We start from the raw sequence: 22,059 nt of genomic DNA, 5'->3' as shown, positions 1-22,059 counted from the left end.
TTTATTTGTCTGTTAAGTGTTAGAAATAAATTTGAAATTCCTGGATCTTTGAATGAAAGATGTCAAATAAAACTGATAAATAAATTAATAAAAAACAAAGAAAAACAGATGATCTTTAGTCCCATTAATAAACTTGCCAGTCCTTACAGACCAAAATAAACTTTCTTAGTAATTTTGATATTTACGTTCAATTGTTTATTTATAACTGAGTTAAATCAATGACTTAGGCCATAAAAAGAAGATTATAAAACTTTCAAACAAGTAATGAATCTTAGAGGAGTTGAGATCATTTAGTCCAAGCCACTCATTTCATAGATGATGGCTTTGCTTGTCTTAAACATCATTTAATTCATTTTTTTGTAATTTACTGTGATCCCCCAATAACGAGACCCACACTATATGGATAAAGAGATGCCTAAGATCCCATCCCTGCCTTTAAGCAGCTCACAGTCTAGTGGGGGGGAGAAGTGTCTCAGAAGGGTGGAGAGGGACAATACAGTATGGTAAAAGCTATCTTAGCACAAAAGAAATGGTTTATTAATTGATTAATATAAACCAGCAATAAACATAAATTAATTTTTAGTGCAGATGATGAAAGAAGTTACTTTGTTAAGATAATTTTCAAGTTGAAAAAAAAAAGATTCATTTAGAAAGTGGAGCCATACCTCTTTCTGGCAGTGCAGTACCCTTCACGAATGTTTCTGGTTAGTGGTCAGTGCTTCTTATGATTTAGTATCAGATTAAGCCTAAGCTGAAATCATAATATGGAAAAGGAAGTTAATGACATCAGAAGCAGTCCAGAAGGGTCATAGGAGTTGCAGCCTTAAGCACAGATCCAGGTTTGATGGCACATCAAAGCTTTACTGACAGATTTAGGGCTAGTTATTGGATTCCATGCCATCTTCTTTTCCCTCCATTCATTTTTACATCCCCAGGGGAGAAAATTGGAATACAGACCAGGGCTGATCACAGATGTTTTATGCTGTGTGCACATAGCGTCTGTATCTAAAAATGAAGACAGTATTATAAAAATACTCCTTTCTATGAAACCATGATATTTTTCCTATTTTCTCTTCTAAACAGTTTGCTATAAAGTTCAAAGGGGAAATAATATGGAAGTTTATATCCAAGGATCTGGATTGTTAGGAAGAGGAGTTAGAACATTAAAAATATCAAGTATATCTGTCTGGGATGGCTTAGGGACAGTTTTCCTTGTAGGAAGGATGGCTTAGAGGACCTTGGACTCTTCTCCCTAAAAACTCATAATAGCATTTATTGTTAATGTCACTAATTTGGCATATATTATATACTTTCAGAGATCAACTGATTTGTAGTTTGTATAGTTAACTTTTCATGAGTGTATATGTCTCTTCTCTTCAATTAAACTGTATCAGAAATTCTAACAAAGTATAACAAATCTCCAAGAAATGAGCAAGGAAGGGCTTTCTTGAAACAGTAACAATCTGAGCACTTTTCTTCTAAATTTGTGTTGCCTTATGGCAACTTTTATCCCTGTCTGCGAGGACTCCAGAGGCCACTTTCCTGTAAGGCCACTTTTCATTTATCTGTGGTCTACGTGCCAACAAAATAAACACCTTCCTCCAGTTTATTCATAGCAAGTATAAACAGGCTGGGACATTCCAAAGGAACTCTACTGAAAAAAAAAAAAAAAAGGAAATCAGAAGGAAAGTAAAGAAAATGCAAAAATATAAAACATAGACAAGTTTTAAAAGTAGGAACCTGAACCTACAGTTACAATATTGCTGTTTGAATCTACCCTGTACTCAGATAATCATTTTTCAGATTCTCCAATTTCTTCTCTCTCTCTGAATTTTCCCTCCTTCTCCAGGTAAGGTGTTAACATAGGTAACCTACTATTAATGGTCTGGGTGGAGAATAGTTTGCAGGTGGGGAATTACTTAACCAGAGTGGGCTTTTATATTTTGTTACTCAGGCAATAACCTTTTTTTTTGGTTTGGCTTGTCCTAGGTCTCTGAAATTAATAAATATATGCTGACTGAATATTGAATGATAAAAATCCTTTCTAATCCTAAAATTATACGCTTCCACTCAACTTATCTATGGAGAAAATTAACTTTTGCTCCATCACAGTTTTGTGTTTAGACAAAGCTTATATTTCTCCCTAGTATGGAAAGAGAAAGAAAGTTTATGAATTTCTAACACCCATCTATGAGAAGTGTAATATTACCAGGCTAATATACTAGTCATCCATTTCCATGGTAGCTGTGCAATTACAATCTAGCCCACTCTTTACATGTACAAGTGAGTAAATGTTGCATTGTCTTGGCAACAGTGTAGTGTTTCCCCAAGTTTGGGATTCTGAGGTGTCTTCTGTGGTTCCTTTAGAAATTCTGAGCTTTGCATATAGCAGGCACTCAATACTTTTACTCCTTTCCCCTCTTTCCTTTTCAGTTTCCTTAAGGACTCTTGTCTCTGACAGCAGCTTCTGCCAAAAGTAGGTTCTACCATTCTTATCCGGGTGATTGGGTGGGTGAAGGTGAGGCAATAAAGTAAAAGTGTGTATATATGACTTTTGATTTAAATTATTTAATTCAGTAGTTACTCGGATCTTTTATTTGGCTTAAGTCCATGTATGCATGTATGTACATATATTCTCTTTCCATCAGCGTTTGGCCTCCATTGAACCTGTAATCTGGTCATGCTCCAGTGACCAGAATGAGGTAAATGAGAGCCCAGAGATAATCTAAGAATATAAGGTCCCAATTCATATTCCATACTATTTATTGTTGCTGCAATAGAATCACCTATGAGCGAGAATGACTTATATACTGTTGTGTTTTCTAAGTGTGGTCCAGGTAGAGCTGGTGATCTACAAGTGTCCCCAGGTAGTCCCTAGGCTGATGTCTTATATTAAATGAAAATAGTAATAGTGCCTCTTTTTTTGTTTCTAGTCAAAAAAAAAGCCATCTGTGGTCCTCTCAAAACAATTTGATATTTCTCTTTTTTGAAGTCCTGCAGTATTTTTTTTGTACTTTTCTTGATAATTTTCATTTATTGTTTTGTGTCATAGTCATGTCTCTGGTTATTCAATTTAAACTTCTCCATTCTTTCTCACTTGAGTCCCACTAAGCTTAAAGGGCAATAGATAAGTGTTATTCTTTTTGTATTTTATGCTGTACATAGTACAGTACCTTTTAAATGTTGCTTGATTTGAATTAATCAATTTTCTATATCATTTCATTGATGTCATCAAAATCAGAGGGAATATTTGCCTGCAGATGGGCATGGTGGAAAATTTGTAGGACTGGTAGGCACAAGACCTGTACCATATCTCAGGCTCTGGTGGATGATTAATTGTGTAACCTTGAGTAAATCACTTCCTCCTTGTGATCTCTTCACTTTATCTGCAATTCAATAGTGTTGTATTATATGATCTCTGAATTCCTTCCAGTTTACTGTTCTGTAAATCTATGAAGATCAGGGTATGTGATTTTTTCCTTGTTTTAGTTTTGATCTTAGAAAAAAAAAGAGCAAGTAGGATAAGAGATCTTTGGATTTAAGGAAGAGGAACATGAACATAAGTTGTTTGAGAGCTTGTTTTAAGATTACTAGCTGTTCCCTGAGTGTCTCTCAGGTGAACATCTGGGAGAAAGACTCACTTCATTCCTCTTTGAATGTATCGGCTGTGCTCGAGATACAGACTTGGTCAGGCCCTCTAAAGGCAACACAGTAGTTCTAGCTTTGACAGTGGTTTCTTTTCTTTCCTTTTTTTTTTTTTAAGAAGGAGGATCAGCCCTGAGCTAACATCCATGCTAATCCTCCTCTTTTTGCTGAGGAAGACCGGCTCTGAGCTAACACCTATTGCCAATCCTCCTCGTTTTATTCCCCAAAGCCCCAGTAGATAGTTGTATATCATAGTTGCACATCCTTCTAGTTTCTGTATGTGGGACGTGGCCTCAACATGGCCGGAGAAGCGGTGCGTCGATGGGCGCCTGGGATCCGAACCCGGGCCGCCAGTAGCAGAGCACGCGCACTTAACCGCTAAGCCAGGTGGCTGGCCCCGACAGTGGTTTCTAAACTAAGTGCTAATTTTATAATATAAAGTGGCCCCAATTTCTAGGGCTCACAGGTCTCTCTCCCTTGCCTTACCCCTTTTGTTTTCAAATAACAAGTTACAACATTTCTGGTTCTAGCAGTATGATCACCATTTTTTCAGATCTTCTAAGAGAGAAACTCCTAAAGTCATCTTTGTTGATTCCTTTTTATCATCTTTTGTATGGAATGCCAATCCTGCTTGATCATATGGCTTTAGAATTCCAGGGCTGATGATCACATGGCTTTAGATATCTTATGATCCATCCATTGATATCTTAGCTGATGCCTAAATCTACTCTGCAGAGTTTCTAACAGGCTTTGATTCCTGTTAAAATGACATTGTCTTTAGGACAGTCAAGCCACAAATTTACTAGACCCTGTCATCTCAGTTAGATGGAAGGAGTCTGGGAGGATTTTGCTAAAGTTGATGGAGGCAAGAGAAAAAGAGTAGGAAGGCACCTGAAATCTGAGATCTGAAGACACTGAAGTTAAAATTACAGATGGAGAAAACAGCATAGATCTGGGAAGCTCGGGATGAAGGGAGGACGGATCTGACTCCTTCCCAATTTTGCTCCAGTTCCAGCTAAACTTTATCCAATCTGACACCAAGTCTTGATCTTTTTCCTCTCCATGCCTCTTCATTCCCACTGCTGCTTCTTCAGTTCTGGCTCTCATTACCTCAGACATAGATGACTTATAATAACCTCTACTTTTCACATGCACCTTGTATTTTAGCCATGCTGAACTGCTTGTAATTCCACTCTTTTTGCTGCTCAAGAGCCTACAAATGACTAGAATCAAGTCCCAACCCTGTATTTCAAACAACCCCCTTCACAATCTAGCCCTAGAGTCCTATCCAACCTTCTGTCTCACAGAGAAAGATGATAATGGCAGAGGCCAAATAAGTGTTACCATCTGGAGAAAGAAGAAATCCTCTAGTAAGTACTAAGGAAAGCTTAGGGATCTCAGAAAGAGAGCCTTACAACAATCTGTGACAACTTTTTTGATATGCAGTTATCTCAAATTAAGATATGCTATAGAATGAAACAAACAGCTTAATTATTGGAATAGTGACTCTTGGGAAAACTTGGTTCACGGACAAGGTACACTGACATACTAGTTTAAAATTCTAATTGTCTTGACAGGCATATCCCTTGAATGTAGTATTGTGAGTCACCAAAGTAGCCAATATCCTTGCTCTTCAGATCAGTGATTTTGTCCTGAGACCATGCCTTGTAGTACCAAATTTTAATTTCTTTTTATTTTATCCTGTCATCCTTTACAAGTATTCATGGTTTCCAACCAACCCCTTCCCCCTAGGTCCATCTCCAGCCCTGCCCCACTTGGGTCATCTTTTGAGCAATGAAATATGTATTTTTACCTTATTATTTACCCAATGCAAACAAATCATAAACATTTTTGTTTCCTTATGAGTAATATTTTGGGAGGTAGTCAAGTATTCCTGATATCTCCAACAACCTTAATTAAGAGAGATGCCAGGGCCAACTTTGATCAGCAGGAGGAGAGGTGTTAATTTGTTTGATATCTGGCATTTGGACTCTAAAATGATCTTAGGAGATGACCCTAATTTGGAATTTCGTTCCCGGAACTGAGAAAATTTCCAAAAATAATACAAAGAAGATCAGCTGTATTAATCTAAATTTGGGGAGTTTACATTACTGATTGCACTTTGTTGGAGTACAACAAATTACAAATCTTTTTACTTGGGAAAAAGGACTCACTTATTTGGGTTATTGAGAGCCCAAGGAACCAAAATATTCTGCATTAGGGGAGAGATATAGTTTCTATAAGGATCAAGGAGATATGTGAAAATTTACATTGAGCATACTTTATTTTCCAAAATATAGGAGGATAATGGAAAAATTCAAAATTAGAGAAAAAGGAACATGGTTTAATTTAAGGTCTGAATATTGGTTTTAAAAAATGTACCTTTTTGAAAGGTAGATATGGGTTGTGAAGTTGAGGAGGTGGCAGAAAATCTCTTCAGTTCACATTATGGGAAAGCAAGAGGATTATAGTTGTTTAAAACACCCAAAATTCCACAGTGAGGTTTTAAACTTTAGTTATTTTAAAGTTTAGAATTTGAGAAAATGTACAAATAGAAAATCCTTATTTTAAGTTTTTAAAATAGGAATGATACTCACATAAGTTGCAGAAGACATATTGTATGCTAAGTCAAATTGCTTCTGTAGTAGGTTGCAAATAGAAAGAGAGCTTGTTTTTTGTCCTGTTTATTGACCATCTGTCTAATGATTTGTAGTTGCCTGTGTTCTTTCCTTCCTCATAATTCTTGCAAGCTATTGGAATTTTCAATCTGAGAGATCTATGTAGAGTGAGGTATTGCCAAGCAGACACCACTCACTGTGTGGTTATAGAGAAGAACTTAAGAACAAATTTGTATGGGAATGGGAGGACTTGGTGAGGGATGAAGCCAAACAACTCTGCTTTCCCTGATGGACCCATCATCCTTGAATTTCACTTGGAGATTAATTTTAGTTTTATTCTATATCATCTCATTAATAGCAAGTTCTCTGTTTTATAAACGAAGACTTTTTAGTTATACTAAACCACTCCTCCTTCAAGAAAGGAGAAAAACTCAGCTTAATTTTCTTTTTTTTTTTGTGAGGAAGATCAGCCCTGAGCTAACATCCATGCTAATCCTCCTCTTTTTGCTGAGGAAGACCAGCTCTGAGCTAACATCTATTGCCAATCCTCTTCCTTTTTTTCCCCCCAAAGCCCCAGGAGATAGTTGTATGTCATAGTTGCACATCCTTCTAGTTGCTGTATGTGGGACACGGCCTCAGCTTGGCCAGAGAAGCGGTGCATCGGTGTGCGCCCGGGATCCGAACCCGGGCCGCCAGTAGCAGAGCATGCGCACTTAACTGCTAAGCCACGGGGCTGGCCCTCAGCTTAATTTTCTACTGAGAAAAGATCAATGTGGGTATAGTGACAAAAGCACAATAGTCTTTGAGCCAGGATAGGTCTGAGTTTGAATCATGTTTTCTCTACTTACTAGCTGTTTGACCTTGGGCAAGTTACTTAAGCTCTCTGATGCTCAGTTTTCTCATCTGTAAAATGAAGATAATAAAGGAGAGGAGACAGCAAAAGTATGTCAACGGGAGACAAGAAGAAAACAAAAAATGTATAATATTAAACAAGTCAAAAGAGCAGTTTTAAGAAAGAATGTGGTCACTGATTTCAAATGTTTCCAAAAGACCAAAGAGAATGAAGTTCATAAAATGGCAATTGGATTTAGTAATTAAGAGGTCAGTGGTGACCTTGGAGAAAACATTTTCAATAGCGTATTGAGTTTAGAACCAAAATACAAGGGTTAAAAGTTTTAATCAGACAATAAAAAGAGAAAAAGATGAACGAAAGTATATTAGTTTTCTATTGTTGTGTAACAAATTATCAGAAACTTAAAACACCACCTACTTATTTTCTCAAAGTTTCTGTGGGTCACAAGTTTAGGTACAAGCTAGCTGGGTCCTGTGCTTACAGTCTCACAGGGCTGCAATCTATCAGCCAGAACTGCGACCTCATCTGAGGCTAGGGATCCTTTTCCAAGATTACTGGTTGTTGGTAGAATTCATTCCTTGTTATTGTATGATTGAGGTCCCAATTTCTTGCTGGCTGTTGGCCAGGAACCACTCTCAACTCCTAGAGGCCACCCTCAGGTCCTTGACACATAGCCCCCTTCTCTCACAACATGGCTGTTTGCTTTCTTCCAGGCCATCAGGAGATCTCTCTCTTCAAATCTTTCTGACTTCTTTCTCTGACACCTAGACCTACTTTTAAAGGGCTCACCTCATTAAGTAGTCCCACACAGGATAATCTCCTGTTTAGTTAACTGAAAACCAACTGATGAGTACCATAACACAGGAATGAAATCCCCTGATATTTACAGGTCCCACTCACACTCAAGGGGAGGAGATTTTACAGGGCTTGTACACCAGGGGGTAAGAATCCTGAAAGGCATCTTTGAATTCTGCTTACCAAAGAAGAAATGTCTAGGAGGGATTTTCTAGGAAGGAAAATGTGGTCCAAAGCCAAGCTAGAAAATTCTACAAAATAGTGGCAGCTGTGGAAGTGTGGATTTCTAAATAGAAATATGAGGATGATTGGTTAAGGTGCTTCAGGTGGACGTTAATTTCATCGCAGACTTTTTTTTCTGGCAAGGTGGGAGTGAAACAGTGTAGTCTGCATATAAATGCTCCAACAGAAAGGAATTGTCAGAAATCTTTGCCTTCATTCCAGGTGAGGTCTCCTGTTTAAATTATAGCAAAAGCTGGATATGCAGCTGAAGGTTTCCAGATAAAGTCAGGATTTTGAAATGCTCAAAGAAGCTCTTAAAAAAGGCACATGATGCCACTAAAGAAGGTCCCAATGGGGAAACAGAAGATCATTCAGTTGTCTGATATTGAGTACCCTTCAGTGTGGAGGAGCAGACTGTACCTTATTTCCCTGAGTGTTACAGAAAACAGTAATGCAGTAACATTCTTCTCAGGAATACATACATTTTTGAGACTTTGACAAGTCCATCCCCTGGTATCTACTCTCAGTGAATAGAGTGAATTGGAAGTGGTCTATGACTAAGTAAATGGCACATGAAAAGTTAATTTAGGGGCTGGCCCCATGGCTTTGTGCTCCGCTACTGGCGGCCCGGGTTCGGATCCTGGGCGCGCACCGACGCACCACTTGTCCGGGCATGCTGAGGCCGCATCCCACATACAGCAACTAGAAGGATGTGCAACTATGACATACAACTATCTACTGGGGATTTGGGGAGAAAAAGGGGGAAAAAAAAGGAGGAGGCTTGGCAATAGATGTTAGCTCAGGGCTGGTCTTCCTCAGCAAAAAAATAGGAGGATTGGCATGGATGTTAGCTCAGGGCCGATCTTCCTCACACACACACACAAAAAACAGTTAATTTAATTTAATTGAACAAACCCTTCTGATTCTGATTACATGATTAATGGTTTATTGTTTTGTCATAAACAGAATAAAATGAAATGTCTGCTGAACGTTGTCTAAATTCCCGCAAACTATTAAATATTCAGTTAAACTTACGGAGGTTAAACTGAAAATTTTAAAGGATAGGGCTGGAAACTGAACCTCTAAGTTTAACTTCTATGTCTAGAAAGATATTGGCAAAGATACAAGATCAGTTTATATTAAGTATTAAGAAATATTAAGAAGAAATCAAGCTGGCTTTGTAAAGAGAAGAACCTACCAGCCTGATTTAAAACTTTAAATTCTATCCTTCATAGCACACTCGATAATAAAGCAGAAAAATATGGTATAACTATAGAACTTACTACCTTATGCCTAATATTATATTATATTCATTCATTCAAAAATATTTTCTAAGCCTCTATTATCTCTATTTATGTACTTGACTTAGCTCTTCTCACCTGAAGCTCCTTAGGGCGGGTAGTATATCTCACTCATCTTTGTGTTCTTAGCGAGCTTAGCCCAGGGCTTCAGACATGATAAGACCTTAAAGGTATTACTGACTAGCATTGAATTGGTGGTAGGATTATGCTTGAGAATGATAACTAATCAGTGTTTGTCTGGGACTGATGTAGCCATATCTCACAGGATTGGCCTTGGCCTACCATTGTTATTAAAATCCTTGATAATAGGCAAGAAAACAATCATTTTATGCAAATGTTACCAACTGGTGGATAGGAGTTAGAATTCTGAATAACTTAAAAATTAAATGAGCTGGGAGATGTAACTAAGGTGAATGCCCAGTAAGTTTGTATAGTTTGTTAAATACCAGTCAGAAAACGTACTGCTTTGTTGCAAGTAGAGCTAAAAAGAAAGAAAGAACAAACTAGGTGTAAGCATGGAAAGCAAGCTTCAATTTGTTCATAAATCAGCAGTGAGGAGGTAGTCCTGACAGAACACCACTTTGATCATACCTTCTCCCTCCTCAGAATCTCCTGATTACCTATAGGAGAAAGTATAAATTTCATCCCACTAGATTATACCAAATTGCTTCTCAGAGTCCTTTCTGTTACTGTAAATCTGTTAGCATAATATCAAATTTGCTTCTCTAAGATGGATTCAATTATTTGAAATATTCTACCAGTGCTACCTGGGCATTCTTTACAACAAGAAACAGCAGGACAAAGAGTAACTTAGCAGTGTCCTGGTGTTCAGGCTTTCATGAGGATTTGAGACCAGACATGATCACAGAATGAGTCATAAGAGAAGGGATGAGAGCTATGTTCCAACACAACTGGGAGATGAACCAGGTCACTGTGAACAAGTCAATAAAAAGGTAGTATGTGTCAGGATACTGAAAACAATACTTAAACAGAGCTACTCTGTTGAAGGAAGCTTCCAGAAGTGGCTAGAAAATCTCTGGGATTGAATGACCTATGGAATTTTATGGAATGTTAGAGCCAGAAGAGCACTTAGAAAACATCTAATCCAGGCCAGCCCCGTGGCTTAGCGGTTAAGTGCGTGCGCTCCACTACTGGCGGCCTGTGTTCGGATCCTGGGCGCGCACTGACACACTGCTTCTCCGGCCATGCTGAGGCAGGGTCCCACATACAGCAACTAGAAGGATGTGTAACTATGACACACAACTATCTATTGGGGCTTTGGGGGAAAAAAAAAGGAGGAGGATTGGCAATAGATGTTAGCTCAGAGCCGGTCTTCCTCAGCAAAAAGAGGAGGATTAGCATGGATGTTAGCTCAGGGCTGATCTTCCTCACACACACAAAAAAATAAAATAAAACATCTAATCCAACCCCACTCCCTTAATGACCCAGAAAGATAAAATGACTGCTGAAAGTAACACACAGAATTAGTGGCAGAGCCAGGATGCCTGACTCACAGTCCAGTGCTATTTTCACTACACCATACTGTAAAGTTTCAGATTCCACAAGGCCTCTCACTAAATACTGACATAAAACAAACTCATATACTGGTACAAATCATGATGGTTGAACAAACTGTTGTGCAGGGGATTGTGTACAAGCCAAGAGTTGATCCATTTCTTTGCTTTCCCTTTGGTTATAATATGGGAGTACTGTTTACTGAATACTAGAAATTACAACTTTCTTTTTAATTTTCTTATTTCTCTTCTTTTCGGTCTGTCCTTATCATTTATGCTGGATTATTCATATTAAAGCACAATTCTAATTATATTACTTCCCTTTCAAAGGTCTCCAGTGGGCTATTAAGTTAAGCTTGAAGCACCATTCAAGACTACAATAATATTCTATCCTAATCTTCTAGAGTCACTTTCCATGGTTTACTATATGTATATTATACAAATGTGACCTTAAGACCAGTTCCATCGCTTATTTGGTCTCTTTTCCTTTGCTCAGGCCATTTTCCCATCTGAAATGCCCTTTTTCCTCATTACCATCAGATTTAATTCTAATCATCTTTAAGACAATTTTTACATCACCTTCTCCATAAAAACTTTCCTGATCCTCTGTACTACTGTTATATGCTAGTTATATTAAAAGGGATGTATTGGTTACTCACTATGTATTAATTCTGTTCTAGATCCTTTGGAAAATAAGACAAAAGCCCTGCCCATGAAGGCTTACACTCTACTAGAAGGAGACACAGATATGTTAACAAATTAATTCACTACACCATTACAGCTGCTGCAATAGAAGTATACAAAGGATATAGAGAATATAGGGAATAGTAAATGGTGTGTGTATGTTAGTAAAGGCTTCATAAAAGATAGAAGGGTATTACAGGTGGAGAAGAGCATTCTAGGCCAGGGTAGAAAGTAGAATAAGCAACAGCTTGGAGGTGTGAAATAGCCTGGCATATTTAGGGAACAGCTAACAGTGTGATAGAGATGAAGTATAAGAAGAAGGGTGCATGTGTGTGCAGGTGTGCCTGTTTGGGTGTATGTATCTGTATGTGATTGGACTATGGGGTTTAAAAGTTAGAAAATAGTTTGGAAAGAAATGCAAGAACTAGATCATGAAGGGTCTTGTGTACAATTCTAGAGAATTTGAGTTTATCCTCTAGAGAACAGAAAGCCACTAGAGGGTGCAGAGTGAGAAAAAATACTGACATGTAACGGAAAGAGGAAGTGGAGCAACAAAGATAGAGGTTGCTCATCCCTGAGAGGCTTAACTTTCTTGGCAAAGTAAGAGACAAGGTGGTCTGTTGAGAAAAAGAAGGCTGCACTTGGGTTTAGGTCTTCTGAAAACTGGTGAAGATTTGAATGGTGGTTCTGGAGAGTGAGAGTGAAATATGACCACGAAAGGACTGAAGGCCCAACTGAGGTTGTAGAGTGTGGATTTTTAATGGTTCCAGTCTACACAATTGTGTGATTTATTCCAGTAGCGTTCAGCAGCCTGAGTGTAGGAGAGAAAAAATGCAAATACTTAAATTGATCCAAGGTTGGGGTCATAGATCAAATGTTATAGAAGGACAGTGTGGTGAGGAAGTTGCAAATGCTACCAAAAGAATGCTTAAAAGTGAAACCATGAAGAAGTTTAATAAATTGAGAGAAAAGGGAGAGACCGAGGGACTGGTAGATTCACTTAGATTTAACAACTGGTGTAGTGACAATAAGGGAGTGAGAGAACACAAAGCCTAGAATCTTGTGGTCAGAGTGTGGTACATGGTGTTTAAGATTTTAGTTGTGTGATAATAAATAAGGCCCCAAGTGTGGCCATGGAATGAGTAACCGAGGTGGAATGTGAATGGACATTGTTGCAGATAAGGTCGTCAAGAAAATATGAAGTCAGTTTACTGGGTGGGTTGTTTACATGGAAGATGAAGTTAGCAAGGTAATGGCAGGATTTGGGGTAGAAAGGAAGACTGCAAGCCAAATGCCAAAATATTCGGTGAATTAGGGAGAAATAACTAGGAGTTCAATAGATGATGACATTAATAAGGAAGATTAGAAGGTGGTATAGATACATTATGGTAGAAAATTAATGGTTTAAAGTGGCACCAGGGAGCCAGGAGACATCCAACAGACTCTAGATCTCACAGTACTTGGGTTGTAGAAAAATAAGCAGCTTCCTTTTTATGGGGAGGACCATGTTTCACTTAGGGCAAGGAAGTGGTGGGAGAATTATTTGAAGAGGTTTAGGATGTAGGAGAACTTATAATGAAAAGGGGGTTCCAGAGGGCACGGTGAGGAAGGGTTAGTAGAAAGGTTAGATGAAAGGTTAGTAGAAAGGTGGAAGGAAGAATTAGGAGGGAAGTACAGAGTATTCTCAGGATGTTAGAATCCTGGAGAGCAGCTGGCCACAGAGGTCGATGGTTCAATTACAGAATTCAATTTTGTGTTTCTACCTCTTCTTTTTACTTTTTCTTATAATAATTTGTATTTTTGCCTAATATTTACTAATAAATTGTAGACTTTTTTGAGGACAAAGACCAGATCTAATTAATATGAATAATTTATGTAGAACCTAGCAAGGAGCACAACACTTGGTGCCCAGTAAATGTGTTGAATCAGACTAACTCATTTCAAAATTGCTTTATTGAGGCACATTAGATGTATAGTTCATTTCTTATATTACTTTCTTATTTTTTCTTTGGTATAACTCTTGAAACAGTAACAGGAATTTTTTTAGAACATTTTACCAAAGCAAAAAATTAATAAGTACAACTTTATTTGAGAGCTAAATTTAAGCTACTTGTTTTTCATCCAACTAAAGGGATAGGCAAGTCTGACAGCTGAGTGATTTACTGTGGATCAGCTGAAAGTGAGGCCAATAGGTTCAACTAGATTGCAAGTTCCTTGAAAGCAGGAATTATATCTTCATGTTTTCTTTTACCTATTTTACTTCCCCTTGTACTTCCTCATTTTTTTCTAGCACTTTTCATACACAACAGGAACATAATGAATGGCTAGTGAGGTTCTATGCCATTCTTTCTAAATAAAATTATATTATTGACCCATGTCAGTAGAACGTGCTCTTTGTTATTCCAAGAATAGGTGCCAGTTACAGCTAGAAGTGATCTTTGCATTATGTTCCAATGGACATTTACATGTGAAAAAACTGAAACCTGGGGATGGGAATGGAGTGGTGATGACTTGCTCAAGAGCACATATCTAGTAACAGGGCTGGGACTAGAACCCAGGCATTACAACCATCAGTCCAGTTCTGCTACCACACTGCTGCCCCAAAACCCACTCCTCCTTTTGGTGTCCCTTTCATCAATGACAGACTTTCAGATAGCCAATTGAGGTTGTCAGTGCAGCCAAGATCTGTGAAATGCAAATATTTGGTGTTCAGTTCTTTGCTTCTCTCTTTACCTTGGAGAATTTATCAACTTCTATGGTTTAAAAAGATCACTTTCATGGGGATGACTCAAGTCTCTGTCTCAGCCACAAACTACTCACCTGCCTATTAGGTTACTCTTCTTGGATTACATGCCTTTTTCTCAATTTCAACGTGCTTAAAGAAAAATATATCATCTTCTGTCCGAAATGAACTTTTCCAATTGACTTTTCTGTTTTTCCCATTGACACTAATAGTCTTCCAGTGACTCAGGCACAGAACCTGGTAGTCATATTTTATCCCACACTACCCTGACCTCATCCCTCATGTGTAAATTCTAAGTTCTGTTGATTTTCATTTTGTTGTATCTCCTGACTCTCTTTCTTCTACCAACTTAGTTCAGGATCCTTACCTCATCATGCCTTGGCTACTTGAAGATGCTTGAACTATGCATCCTTTTCAGCCTTACATGGTCAAAGAGGTGAACTTGGCAAATTTCTACTTACATTTCAAGATTCAAGTCGAAGTTGTCATTCTCTACAAATGCTTCCTTGTTCATGGTTCTTTTATCTTATTTATTACAGTGCTGTAATTACTCTTTTTACTTGCATGTCTGTCATACCCATTTAGATGGTGAGCCCATTAATGGCAGTCAGTCTACTTTATTCATTTTTGCTCTCTTCCTCTCCTAATTGAGCAACTTTGGAAGAGTAACTGTGCTTTTGAGTAATAGAGTGTTTAACTCTCCAAGGTAGGTGTCTAGGAGGTGGAGGGAGGAGCATATTTTCAGTGTGGAAACGCAGGTGCTACTGTGCAGGAATTTAGATAATGGTGTAAAGTGGAAGTGAAATGTGGACACCTCTAAGAGGGTAGAGTCTATTAAGAAGAAACATGAAAAATCAAAGAGTGTAGGGGACCATGACTCATAAATGGACACTTTACAAATCACTGGAGAAGAAAGGAAAGGGGATAGGGCAGGTGAACCCACACATTTAGGAAGGAACATAAGGCAAAGAGCTTAAAACAGAAAAGGCAAAAGTGGTCTTGTGGGGCTAAAGGAGAGTTCAAAAGTGGACTAGGTCAGAGATTGATGAAAATCCAAAGACCTAAGGATGTGTTTGACTATAAGGTCTGAGTGAGACTGATATGGGTGTTTTTGAATTTAGCCAACAGGAGGGACTGAAAGATTAAGTCAATATTTGGATGTAGTTTTATGACTTTATTAAGTTGAATGTCTCCCCAAGACTTCCTTTCCCTTTCTAGTTAACGCTAGCATGCATCAGATGATCTGCATGTGTTGGAGGACTGCCAACAGGGGTGGGGTAATGAGGGCAGGGCCGAAGCAGAAGTAGGGGAGGTTAGGACTCAGGGTTCAGTCTTCTAAGGCAGATACTTTCTTCACTTTTGCTGAACAGTGGCAAGATTCAGGAAACTTAGTTTTTATGAGGGTGCATGCAGCTCAGCGGGGCCCTACTTTTATTTGGTCAACTCCCCAATGCTCTTTCCTATTTTCTCCATGTATCCTATTATTGTCAAATGAAAAAAGTTAGTTGTGCTGTTCATCCCCTAATATTGAGCTCAGGGAGGTGAGAGACAATGTTTTTTTCCCCAGCTTTATTGAGATATAATTGACAAATAAGATTGTAAGATTTTTTTTTTGTGTGTGAGGAAGATTGGCCCTGAGCCAACATCTGCCAATCCTCCTCTTTTTGCTGAGGAAGTCTGGCCCTGGGCTAACATCCATGCCCATCTTCCTCCACTTTATATGGGACTTCACCACAGCATGGCTTGCCAAGCGGTGTGTTGGTGCGTGCGCGAGATCTGAACCGGCAAACCCCGGGCCACCGCAGTGGAGAGCGCGCACTTAACCGCTTGCGCCACTGGGCCGGCCCTGATTGTAAGATATTTAAAATGGACAACGTGATGGTTTGATATATGTATACATTTGAAGGGATTCCTCCCATCGAGTTAATTAACTGGAACAATGTTTTATTAATCTTTTGATACAGCAGGTGTTTGTTGAATTGGATACATGAATAAATAGGAGAATCAGCAAATATGAATGTTTTGTAAACTGTAAAGCACTATACAAATGTAAATGTTTACGGTTCTCTTTCCTATTCATACTAGGCTCAGCTCAGGTTTCACTTCCTGACACCTGACCATCCCATCCTACACTCATATCTCTCTTCTTTGAACTTGTATTATTTTTATTGTCTGTACCATTAATATGGCATTCAGTATTCTGCTACTTTGTATTGTATCTTTTAATGTGTAGGAATCTTGTCTCCCTAGGTAGCTTGTGAACTCCCCTATCATGGGAGAAGAAAGTCCAGCCTTTTTTTCCTTAAGTTCTATGAACACAAAGCCTAGCCTATCACAATGTTTTGCACATAGAAAAACGTGCAATAAATGTTTGTTGAGTGATTGGTTATTGATTGACTGGAGTAAAGCTAAACATCCTCCATGTTTTTTTTTTTTTTTGTGAGGAAGATCAGCCCTGAGCTAACGTCCATGCTAATCCTCCTCTTTTTGCTGAGGAAGACCGGCCCTGAGCTAACATCTATTGCCAATCCTCCTCCTTTTTTTCCCCAAAGCCCCAGTAGACAGTTGCACGTCCTTCTAGTTGCTGTATGTGGGACGCGGCCTCAGCATGGCAGGAGAAGTGGTGCGTTGGTGCGCACACGGGATCTGACCCCGGCCTGCCAGTAGCAGAGCGTGTGCACTTCACTGCTAAGCCACGGGGCCGGCCCCACCATGCAGTTTTAATCTATGAACAACCAGGCTTGTACTAATGATCCCAGTGGCTTTCCTCCATGGTAATAAAAGATCTTGGAGAGGGGAGTAGAAAGATCCTCCTGTCATCACTGTAGCCTTATTATCACAATAAGTAGCTTTTTTACTTGGCATTTCCAGGGATATGTTTAGCAGCATTTTCACTGGTATAAGAAACTACAGGGGAGTTGATACTGCATTGCTGACAGCTCTAAGATGTTTCTTTCCAGTAGCTTATTCATCCTTAAGGTGAGAATATCACGTCCATCAAATTTGGCCACTCTGTTCTCAGATAGCTAGATTCCAAACACAGGAGACCGTCAAGCCCCAAAGGAACTTGGACTGTGGCATTCAGAGCTAATGACACAGGGTGACCCTTTGCATAATACTGTGACATAAATATTTTATCCTTTGTAATCAGAATAAAATGATTCATAAGAACTGACCTGAAGGGAAATGCAGGTCACAAAATGGCAATAGAAATCTTGAGGAGTGTATGAGTATGGGTGGGAGTGCACAGTGGGAGGATAGTTCCACCCTTAGTCTGGGTGCTAAAAATATGTTACAGATAGCTTACATACTTTTGAACCTTTTGTAAAGCACTAACTAGAGGGCCTACCTCCTTCCAGGAATATCTGTATAAGTCTAATTACCAGCAACTTGGAATCCCCCTAAGTTCTGAGGCTGTTGCTCACAGCTGACTCTGAGGCCTGCCTCTAACTTCTTGGTATTTAGATGCCTGGATCTTGGAGGCAAGATAATTGTTATCTAGGAAATTGCTTTTTATTGAAGGCCTTTGTCTTAAATAAGAATTTAAATTCATATTAAACATAAAGGATAAACAATTTGGCATGAAAAGAAGCTTTATTGTCTTTTGAGGCCTGAACTTCCTAAGAATTTTGGCATAAATACATAAGACGTGTCAGAGATGTTTGAGTGTTGTTATTATTAGCTTAATTCCACTTACCGTGTTGAATCCATGACAACACAAAGACAACCCTATGGCCAACAGACACATGAAAAGATGTTCAAAATCACTAACTATCAGGGAAATGCAAATCAAAACTACAATGAGATATCACCTCACGCCCATCAGAATGGCTATAATTAACAAGACAGGAAACAACATGTGTTGGAGAGGATGTGGAGAGAAGGGAACTCTCATACACTGCTGGTGGGAGTGCAAACTGGTGCAGCCACTATGGAAAACAGTATGGAGATTCCTCAAAAAATCAAGGATAGAACTACCATATGATCCAGCTGTTCCACTGTTGGGTATTTATCCAAAGAACTTGAAAACACCAATTTGCAAAGGTACACGCACCCCTGTGTTCATTGCAGCGTTATTCACAATAGCCAAGATTTGGAAGCAACCTAAGTGCCCATCAAGGGGCGAATGGATAAAGAAGTTGTGGTATATATACACAATGGAATACTACTCAGCCATAAGAAACGATGAAATCCAGCCATTTGTGACAACATGGATGGACATTGAAGGTATAATGCAAGGTGAAATAAGTCAGAGGGAGAAGGTCAAATACTGTATGATTTCCTTCATTAAGTAGTAGATAATAACAACAATAAACAAACACATAGGGACAGAGATTGGATTGGTGGTTACCAGAGGGGAAGGGGGGAGGGAGGAGGGTGAAAGGGATAATTTGGTACATGTGTGTGGTGATGGGTTGTAATTAGTATTTTGGTGGTGAACATGATGTAATCTATGCATAAATAGAAGTACAATGATGTACACCTGAAGCTTTTACAATGTTATAAACCAATGTTACTGCAATAAACAAAAAATTAAAAAAAAAGACAACCCTATGTAAAAACAAAAGCCGTTAATCTGAAATAGATGAGATATATTAACAAGTCCTATATGTTAGACATCTCAAAATGTGATTCCAAACTGGATTTTTCTTTCCCTTTTAGGGAAAAGAGATTCATGGAAAAAAAAAATAGAAAGCTTGAATGTGCCAGGGGACTCTAAGTCTAGATCTTAGCTCTTTTTCCTTTTCCATCAGCTACATTTAAGTAGGAGCTCAAATGTTTGGGATGTATTGATTCTACAACACTCTAAATAAGACAATGAGGGGCCGACCCAGTGGCATAGTGGTTCAGTTTGTGCGCTCCACTTTGGTGGCCCAGGGTTCCCAGGTTCGGATCCCAGGCTTGGACCTACACGCTGCTCATCAAACCATACCGTGGTGGTGTCCCACATACAAAATAGAGGAAGACTGGCACAGATGTTAGCTCAGGGACAATCTTCCTCAAGCGAAAAGGGGAGGATTGGCAATGGATGTTAGCTCAGGAGCAATATTCCTCACTAAGAAAATAAAAAAAAATAAGACAATGACATTTTATTCATCAAAAGGAAAATCAGATTTGTGTTTGAGAGCTCAAGGGTCTATGTTTACTCTTCTGTTTTGTCTCTTTCCCTCTATTTCTACCAGAGCCCCTCCCTAACTAACTTCTTCCAAACATTTAAAGATTTTTCTTCCTCTTTTTTTCTCATGTGTACTCCCCTCTAAATCCAGGAACAAAAAACTGGTGGGGCACAAAGAAGGGAGGGATCATGATGGGATGGAGTGGGATGGAATGGAATGAGGAAGCAGGATAGAAGAGTTTTGTGATGCACAACTTATGTTTAAACAGTGGTCTTCTCTACCAACCTATGAAGAATTCTCAATTGAAGGCAAAAGTAATTGTCAGTTGACGATGTTTTAGCACCAGTGTTGTAACGTGAATTAATGGACTTAAGATGTCTGGATTTATCTAATCAGGTTAAATGACTTCCTGTGTTGCCTTTTCTGTAAGGATGAGGATGTGCCACCACCTGCTATGAATCTATCAGACATATTAGCAGTTATGTTTCCTCAACGCAAATCAACAAATTGGCATTCTGACTCCTGAATCTCTTTTGTAGGATTGATTAGTATGAATCCATTTCCCAGGAGATTGCTCATACCTGATTGAACTGGGAAAGTTTCTCCTCACTGGATCTCAAATCATACCATGTAGATAACCATGTAGCCTGAAACCCAAATAACATCGGTGTAAGGGATAAAAATGACTTTAGGTTTTTGTATTTTAGGGAGAGACACTGCACTATACCTACCTATATATTCTGAGAATATGATTTGTATTATAACCAAATCTGTGGTTGAACAAGTGGCTTTATGACAGAGTAGTGGAATATTGTGTTACATTCAGAACTCAGTGTAAAAAATTATTTTGATCCTTAGCGTTTAATTCTAAGAATCAATGGACTTTATAGAAGTAATAGCTAATGAAAAAAGGTGGATAGTGTTTTCACAGAAATACTTCTTAAATACTACTTTAAATTTTTTATTCCTTTCAGAATTCACATTGAGGCTTCCACAGGTATTGTAGAGTTAGTGGTAACTAGAGGCTGGATCCTACTGATGGGTCTAGGAGGGATGAGATTGCTGATCTTAGAGTGAGGCCCCTGGTCTAGAGGTGTAGTTTTGGGAGCAGAAAGTAACTGGCCCTTCTCTCTCCACATGCAACCAATTTTGTTATGTATTTTATTCTCCTGGAATGGACTTTAAACAGAACTATTTTGGATGGTGCTTTTTGTTTTCAAGTTGCTTTCATATTTATCATTTTAACAGATCTGAAAAATATTCCTATAAGCTCGTTACTACATTTGACACATGAGGAAAACAAGAAATACTGATGTTCAGTAACTTGCTAGAGAACACACAGCTGATTAAAAGGCAAAGTTAGGATGAACTCCCAGTTATCCAGGCCCAGTTTCTTTCTCATTGAAATCCATGCAGCAAGGTAGTTTAGAGCAGCCACTGTTAGGTTGCAGAGTTTATGACAGAGTTCAAACCGGAAGATAGCTTGAAACAGAAAATCTCCATGCTTGCTTGTGTTAGAATAACTTAATATTTTTTTAGTGCTCATGGTGTGTATGAGGCACTATGCTAGTTATTGTCGGGCAGGGGAGGTTTAAAAGAATAAATAACCTTATACTTTCCCTCATGACTCTTGGTATTTTGTGAGAAGAAGAATTATATTTCTTGGCTCTTATTTCTCAGGACCCTCTTCTCTTCCTCTTGCCCAAAAGTGTAAGCACTGCATAAGTGTCAGTCCTTGGTCATCTTTTAGATTAGATTTGCTTTCTAGTAGCTGAGCAATTCTCACGGCCTTGGCTATCACACTCCCTGGATTTAACTTCGGCCTCCACCCCTTACCCATCACTCACATAGAGGGCTATTATTTCCAGCCATCCATCAGACATTGCTTCTTGGAATTTTCTCCATCTCCTCAAACTCAATAGATCAAAAACAGAACTCATCATTTCCCACACTCCCCACTTCCATCCCCAATTTAACTATTTCAATGTAAGGTAGTAGCACCACTGCCCAGATCCCACAGGTTTAAAATTTCAGATACAGCTCTGACTTATTCTTTTCCTATGCTGCCTGTATCTAATCACTCACCAACTTCCATTTATTATTCCTTTTAAATGTCTCTTGAGTTCCTCTCAATTCCATTTTCACTGCCACCAATGTAGTTGAGAGCTTCATTAACTTCTACTCTTTAAGTGGTCTCTCCGTCTCCAGTTTTCTCCAAATTTTGTCAGGCCTATGAAACTCTGCCAGATTCATCTACTCGAAATGATTTTCCATCATGTCCTCAATTATTCAAAGTTTCCTGATATGATTTCCTATTAAAAAGTGCCTGGAATTCAATGTATAATAATCTGGCCTTAAATTTCTCTCCAAATTTGTTTACTGTTATCCCTCAGTTCAATCGCTTTACTCTAGCCACATCAGGCTCCTTGGTGTACCCTGCAGGTGCCAAACTTACTTCTAACACAGTAAATTTCTAACATCATTTCTGTCACTAGAATTGAACTCAAACAACATATATCGACCACTTACTATGTGCACAGAAAGTTTGCTCAGCATGGTCCCATATC

The 22,059-nt window shown here is 38.7% G+C and overlaps 1 protein-coding gene across 1 annotated transcript in view; it reads right to left on the bottom strand.

The window, feature by feature from the left end:
* CYSLTR1 (cysteinyl leukotriene receptor 1) overlaps nt 1-22,059 on the bottom strand; it is a 29,873-nt gene that overhangs the window by 5,610 nt on the left and 2,204 nt on the right. The window contains exon 2 of the mRNA XM_004442068.3: nt 666-751. The gene's annotated coding sequence lies outside the window, so the exon portion shown is untranslated. The remainder of the gene's footprint in view (nt 1-665; nt 752-22,059) is intronic.

Source organism: Ceratotherium simum, chromosome X (genome assembly GCF_057802395.1).
Source record: "Ceratotherium simum simum isolate JZ-2026a chromosome X, ASM5780239v1, whole genome shotgun sequence".
NCBI lineage: Eukaryota > Metazoa > Chordata > Mammalia > Perissodactyla > Rhinocerotidae > Ceratotherium > Ceratotherium simum.
The sequence above is the reverse complement of the archived record's forward strand: the minus strand, read 5'-3'. Positions and strand labels throughout refer to the sequence as shown.